Source organism: Littorina saxatilis, linkage group LG1 (assembly GCF_037325665.1).
Source record: "Littorina saxatilis isolate snail1 linkage group LG1, US_GU_Lsax_2.0, whole genome shotgun sequence".
Classification (NCBI taxonomy): domain Eukaryota; kingdom Metazoa; phylum Mollusca; class Gastropoda; order Littorinimorpha; family Littorinidae; genus Littorina; species Littorina saxatilis.
Window position 1 is genome coordinate 71,014,004 of NC_090245.1, and position 7,500 is coordinate 71,021,503.

A 7,500-nucleotide genomic window follows, 5' to 3' on the forward strand; every position below is an offset into this window, starting at 1 on the left:
AAAACAGTCGACGACGCCAAATGTAACTGAGTGCCTAAACACCACAATCACCTTTGAAGGCGAAGTCCACTCAAACGGGATTGAGATTAACTGTTATGGCTTATCGAAGGAAGGCTTGAACTTACTGACACGTTAAAATTAATATTAAAAGTCCTACGGTTTTGAGCCATTAAGGACTTGAGTGTTTGTCCGCTTTCAAAAAGAGGAAAGAAAGAAACAAAAAATAAGGAGAGGAGGGCAGGGGGTGGGGTTGAGTTGATAATGCTCTGTGGAATTTGTTAAAATGAAAAGTAGTTAAGATGTTTCTTGGTAAGAATTATAAGTCTGTATTCTATATCTTGAATAACGGGCTTGTAATATTATTTTTATTTTATTTCAAATCGAGTTAAAAAGTGGAACCTTTCAGGATCACCAATAAAACCAAATAGATGAGCAAGTAAGAGGAACACGAACAATAAATCTCAAAACTTTTTACAAATAAAAGGATTAAGATGTAAGCCACGAAGGCCGTGGTAATAAAAACAATATGTACAGTTTGGCGACTAATGGGCCTTGGGTGAGGATATGTTGTCTAGAAGGTAGTCGCTGGAATCAGGAGGGATGGCGGGAGCCACTCGACCTCAAACTGAAACACGCTGATGTGATAATCTGGGCTTAGTTATACCCACAGCCCCATGTCCGAGTCCCTGACCAGTCGGCACAGCAGCAAGCTGTGTGACCAGCCTAGAGAACTGCTACTGCGCAGATAATCCTGGGGACTCAGACCATGGAGCTGCATATGGTCATATAAGGTTTTAAAGATAATTCTATTTGTAGCGCATGGAGCGAAAATGTGTTGAAATGAATAGGGTTCTCCACAATGGCAGGACTTGTTAAAGATATGGAAGCGGCAGCCGCCGGCACGGAGGCGTCTGAAGATAGTGAGGAGGTTTGTTGGGAGGTCGGGGTGTAGATCGTTCATATCAATGGGTTGATAGGACAGAGATGTTACGTACTGACTTCGAATGAGTTTACGGATTTTACTGTAGAACTCGGTTACTGAGTAGCCGATGTTAGTGTTAGCTGGGCTAGATTCTGCCGCTTCTTTGGCAGCGACATCCGCCAGTTCATTTCCCCGGACCCCTACGTGAGAAGGGACCCAGAGAAATGATACGGATGTGCCGGATGAGATTAACTGGTGACATATAAAGAGGATTTCTCTTTGTAGCTCTGCCCGATTTGATGTGTTTCGATGCAGAGCTTGTAATGAAGAGCGCGAGTCAGAGCAGAAAACTACCGCACGCGGTGTGACTGGGAGGTCATTTATAAAAGTGCATGCCATGAGCAAGGCAAATAGCTCGGCTGAGAATATGGAGATGTCTTTATTAAGAGTATATTTCCTTGAGATTTTGAGATCTGGGATCACAAAGGCGCAGCCAACGCTGCCGTCTGCAAATTTGGATCCGTCAGTAAAGACTTTTAAATGCTCCGAGAATTTGTAGTTTAGGGTTTCTTTTGTAACAGTAGCTAGGTAGACGGGGTTATCTTTTTTGGTAGTATTATCTTCACTGTCGTATATGATAGTAGGGGTTTCCTCAAGCCAAGGCGGGTAGGAGGGCGGGGGGACCCTGGCCAGCTCACTGACCTTCACCCCGCTATCGGCTAGAATGCGGTTTACTGTGTCGGATAAGGGTAGCGTTTTGGCCAAGAGTTGAGTGCTATGTTTGGTGTTGGCCTCATAATTTTGGTGCTGAGGAAAAAAGTCAGTCAGGACCTCGCAGGCAGAGTTCTCTACCGCGTGGGCTCTGACAGCATACTGAGCTGAACGGAGTTTTATCTCATCCACAAGGGGCAGCCACCCACACTCGCTGTAGACTCGACTCTTACTCGCTTGTTGGGAGAGTCCCAGAGCTATTTTGAGCGCCCTGCACTCTATAATAGCCAGTTTTTTCATGAGCGCCGGGCGCGTCGCGAAATAAGCTTCGCACCCGTAAAGGAGGCGGGAGCGAATTAATGCCCGCACTACCTCTGTGACACACTTACGTCCTCTGGCCCAGGATTGGGACGCCAGGTAGCGTATGATATAAAGATCCTTGTTGGCCTTATTGATCAGATGTTCGATATGACTGGTCCAGTTAAGTCGGGTATCGATGATAACGCCGAGGAACTTAACTTCTGAGCTCGGTTTGATGATATCACAACCTATCTTTATACTGCAGTTCCTGTACAGTTGTCTACGGGAGACAACAAGAAAGACTGTTTTATTTGAGGCTAGTTGGAAGCCGTTGGTGTACATATATTGACAGAGGTTGTCGATTTTAGTTTGGTAAGAAGATAAGTCAACAGTGTTGGTAACTCTGTTATGGCGTGGTCTATTAGTGTCTATTAAGGCGAGGTCGTCCGCATACAGAAGTACACTGGCACCGTCAACCTTAACAGAAGTAATGTCATAGAGCATGATGCTGAATAAGTTTGGCGCGATGATACTGCCCTGGGGAACCCCCATGTCCAGCGCATGGGTTTCGGACACCGAAGAGCCCACTCGGACAGACATCTTGCGATTGCTGATGAAGTTTTTGATGAATTGGTACATGTGGCCAGAGACACCGATTCTGCCGAGTTTTAGGAGTAGACGAGCATGCCAGACGCTGTCGTACGCAGATTTAATATCAAAGAAGGTTCCAAGAAGAGAATTATTACTATGTGCCAAGGTCTTTTTGATTTTTTCAGTGACGTGCACAATGTGGTCCGCACACGAACGACCTTGCCTAAAACCTGCCTGGCATGTAGGAATGATATTGTGTTTATTGAGGTGGAACTCCAGCCTCTGGTTCACCACACGCTCAAAGATCTTGCTGAGGTGGGGGGTTAGTGATATGGGGCGGTAACTGCCAGGTAGATTGCCCGGTTTTCCGCTCTTCAATACTGCTACTACTTGTGAGTCTGACCACGCTGCGGGGATAGTATCCTTTAACCAGCATAGGTTGAAAAACTGAGTGAGCAACTTAACAAAGTTAGGTGGTAGATGTTTTATCATGTGATATGATATTGGGTCTAAACCTGTGGATTTTTTTGGGTCTTTCACAGAAGAGATGGCGTTTTGGACTTCTTTTGCCTTAAACATGCAGTTTATAGGCAACTGGTTGTCATCTGGGGGGTATGTGAAACCCTTCTCCTGATCTAACCTATAATTGAGTCGTTCAGTATCTAGGGATTTTGATTGACTATTTTTGGCAAAAGTATCTGCTAATAGGTTTGCCTTTTCAGAGTCAGTTGTGGTCATTTTATCACCCGATAGTAGTGGCTTTTCTTTAGTTCTGTATCTACATTTAAATCTGCGGATTTTCTTCCAGATTTTGCCACAGTCTTTGTAATCTTTAGTTTCTTTGTGGACAAAGTTTTCCCAGTTTTGAAGTTTAGCCTCAGCGGTGATCTGGTTAAATTGTATTTCAGCTGACTTCATATTCGTGAAGTTAGCGTCTGAGCAGTGCCTGAGATATGTCCTAATGTGATATCGCTTGTTTGCCAAGGCTTCATCACAGTCTGCATTCCACCACTCATTCCTTTTGGCCTTACAGTTAGGATTTACTGATTTAAGCGGAATGTGATTATTGGCAGCAGTGAGTATACATTGACGTATGTTATTGTAAGAGGCTTCGATGTCATCCGTAAGGAGAGTTTCCTCCCTGACACCCTCGAGCTCCGCACGGAAGCTGTCCCAATTTGCCTGTTTGTAATTGTACTTTTTTCTGACCTCCGAGTTATTGCGATTAGGGGCGAAGTGGCGGAAGGTAAGAACAATGGGTAAGTGATCGGAGCCGAGGGCGTCCGGGAAAACGTTCCAGTCGATGTCAGTGACTATGGCATTTGAGCAAAGGGAGAGATCGATTGCTGACGGGGAATGGTCAGCTCTGTCTGGAAGTCTGGTTGCCGAGCCATCGTTTAGTATACAAAAGTCAGTTTCCAAAATGACGTCAGCAAGGTTGCTATTGGCATGTTTGTATCTAGGGTTAGCAGAGTCCCACAGAGGGTGGTGATTATTAAAATCACCCATCACGCACCAGTGTGCCCTGCCATGATCCAGGGATTTTAGCCAGTCGGTAGTTCCTTTTTTATTACACCCGTGGGGGTAATATATGTTAACTATGTTGAGGTTTTTGGATCCTTTTATTTCGATTTCAACAGCACATGTACTGAGATTTTCTGAACTAGGGATGAGAGGTGCAAAGGGTTTGTAATTTAAGGAAGACTTTAGATAAATAGCTGTTTGAATGAGTTGCCCTGAGCCCTTTTGCTCTACTATGGGAGGGAAGTCAAAACCATCTATAGAAGGCAGTAGGGAGCGTTTTCTCTTGATTGACTGGATAACTAAGATGTCAGCAGAGTGATTTGATATATAATTATATAGCTGAGAGAAGTTGGATTGGATTGGATTGGATTGGATAAGATTTACAGTCCAGTGAGGTTACCCTCATGGAAATTCGGGCTGCTTTCTCCCCGGGGAAAGCGAGCTGCCATACATACGGCGCTACCCATATTTTTTTTGTTCCTGCATGCGTGTATTCATGTTTCCTGAGACTTAATGCCGTGTGAGATGGAATTTTGTTTACTTTATTCCAAGTCCCACGGGTATTTGATGGCCATTTTTATCTATGCCTATACAATTTTGCCAGGAAAGACCCTTTTGTCAATCGTGGGATCTTTAACGTGCACACCCCAATGTAGTGTACACGAAGGGACCTCGGTTTTTCGTCTCATCCGAAAGACTAGCACTTGAACCCACCACCTAGGTTAGGAAAGGGGGGAGAAAATTGCGGCCTGACCCAGGCCTGAACACGCAACCTCTCGCTTCCGAGCGCAAGCGCGTTACCACTCGGCCACCCAGTTAGAGTTGATAGAGCGACAGTTCCACTGTAATATGATAAATCCGTGACCGCTTTCACCTTGTTCAGCCATTTTAACACGCACAAAGAAGGTAAGTTAAAGGGCAGATTTAAAATAGGTTAAAAAGTGGTTTTGACAGCTTTCATATCCGTCACGGACAACTGCTTGGCACCAGCAAGGGCGCCCAGCGCCAGAGTGGCGCCGCCCGGAATGAAGCGTTCAACCTTGGTGTTGGAGAGTTGTGTGTATGTAGCTGAGAGGGAGTCGATCAGGTCGAGAGGGCTCTGCATCTGTCTGGCCTTAACCATGAAGCCGAGGCACTGCTCGATGAAACCTTGAAGGCCTCTTTGTTGTTCATTTAAATTTGCATATTGCTCTCCTGTTTTTAGCTTATCTAGTGCAGCGTCGGCTAGCTCAAGCTCTGCCTTCTCCTGCTCCTCCCTCATCTGCTGCTTTATTTCCTGTTCAGTTTTAAGTTTGTATTCTCTGAATCTCTGGGCCAATCCCTCCTCCATTCTCCCCATCAACCTCTCAAAGAGCTGCTCTTCTTTCGAGTCCTCCTTCCTGTTCTGGGCTTTGCGTAGGAGGGAGGCCTTTAACCCGGGGGTCCCATGAAGCGGCGCCTCTGCCCGAGCCGTCTGAGACTTACAGGGCGCCTGGGGGCCAGGATTTGGATTTTGCGAAGTTGTTTGGTGCTTCGCGGTTGCAGCAGAACTGTCCGCATGAACTGGAAGGAGTGTATTGTCATGTTCGGTCATTTTGTTTTTGATTTCTTGTATTTTATTTACTTGCCCACCCAGGGGGGGTCTCTGGACAGCCAAAGAGTACCCGGACCGGGGGGTTGAGGTCCGCCGGATCGGTTGCGGAGGGGGACGCCAGAAGGAGTCCCTCATTTCCGCTGGGGCAGTCGCTGTTTTATTTTGTTGTTTGGCGAGCTCGCGCCGCGCCCGATCCAGGGCCTCAGAATATGGTATGTATGCTGCCGACCTGATCTTATTGGCCTGCAGCCTCAGTCTCATTTCCGGGCATCCAAGATAAGCGGCGGAATGCTCGCCCTTGCAGTTTACGCAATGTTTGGCCTTGGTGCACGTCGCTCCGTCGTGGCCCTTGGAGCCACATCGGGGGCAGATCTGCACTTTTGATTTGCATTGTTGTTTTAGGTGCGATAGTCTCTGGCACTTCGTACAGCGCCGCACTGGAGGAGTGTAGGGTTCGACGCCGTACACCTCACTCTCCAGAACGACGCTGTCTGGAAGAATTGCCGTTGTAAACGTGACACGGACCGCCTGAGACGGTTTCCCATCCCTAAGGAGAAGACGGCGAAAAGATCGAACCGAGGAGGGGCCCTTTTCTACAAGACTCCCATCCTCCATCCGGACGCGCACGCCCACTGCCATCTCAGACAGGTCTGTTCCTGAATGTATTGTGGGTATGCGTTTAATGACACCTTCGGTTGTTACCTCCGGACGGTGGCATTTCACTTTGATGCCGCCGATCGAGTCCAGCTTCAATAGCTTGTTTTGTTGTGATGCTGAGGAGCACCCTACCAGGACGCTCCCAGCTGCCAGCATGCGTATTTCTTTGACCTCGCCGATGGCAAGGTCAAAAGTTTTTTTCCTCCTGAGGCCGAGTCCCTGCAATGTTGCAGGGCCCTCCTTCAGGTCCTGCACCACCACGGGGAACTCTAAGAAGGAGGGAGGAGGTTGCTTGGGTTGGTAAAGAAGTTTTCTTCGGGGTCTTTGTTTTGTGTGTGTGTGTGTATTGGCAGGTGGTAGTGGCTGTTGAGTTGTCTGGTTTTCTTGTGATTCAGTTAGGGGTTGGGAGGTGTCGACCCCCCGGGCAGATGTTGCATGGGAAATACCTGTGTTTCCCTGAAGAGGGGGACCCTCGCAGAGGACCTTTTGCTTCTTTTTCTTTTTGGGCCTCTTACGATTGACTTCGGTGAAGTCTTCCTCAAAATTATCAGTAATCTGAGAGCGTGGGGGGCTATCCCGGAAGAGAAGAGATTCCGGAGAGCTCTGCCCCCCCTCAGGGTCGTCCTCCCGCAATCTCTTTCTCTTGAAAGGAGAAGATATGCTGGTTTTCTCATTGGTGATTGCTTTATTAAGCTGTTTGGATTTTGGGGACTGACCAGTCCGGCTGGCCCGGTCAGTCTCATTCAGTGATTCCATGGGAATATCTGGGGCGCGGTCAGAACCGCTTGCTGTTTGGTCCATATTAAGGGACCAATCTTGCTCCCTCAGAGCAGTGGTGTCCGTTGGAAGGTAGTTATCTACCCAGATGAACGTTTCCCGCCTATCAGCAAAGGTGGTGTTTGGCAGTTTGTGTTTAGCAACTTGGCTCATCACTTACAAGGTACGGTACGGTCACCAAGAAAAAACAAGCCAAACAGCTCAGGGTTAAAAAGGCAGGATAAAAGCAGGGTAACAAAAGCGTCCCTAGACAAAGAGTGAGCTGAAGCTCACCCCTCTAGCGACTTTCACTTCTCTCCCGAGAAACACGAGGACTCCTGCAGGGCGAGTGGGAACGCCACCAAGGGCAGCTAGCCCCCTTTCTGGACCCACGCCAAGAGCAGAGGGAGCTGTGTCGTGTGTTTAAGACACAACGAAAATGTGATTGTCCCCCTTTACCCTCAGG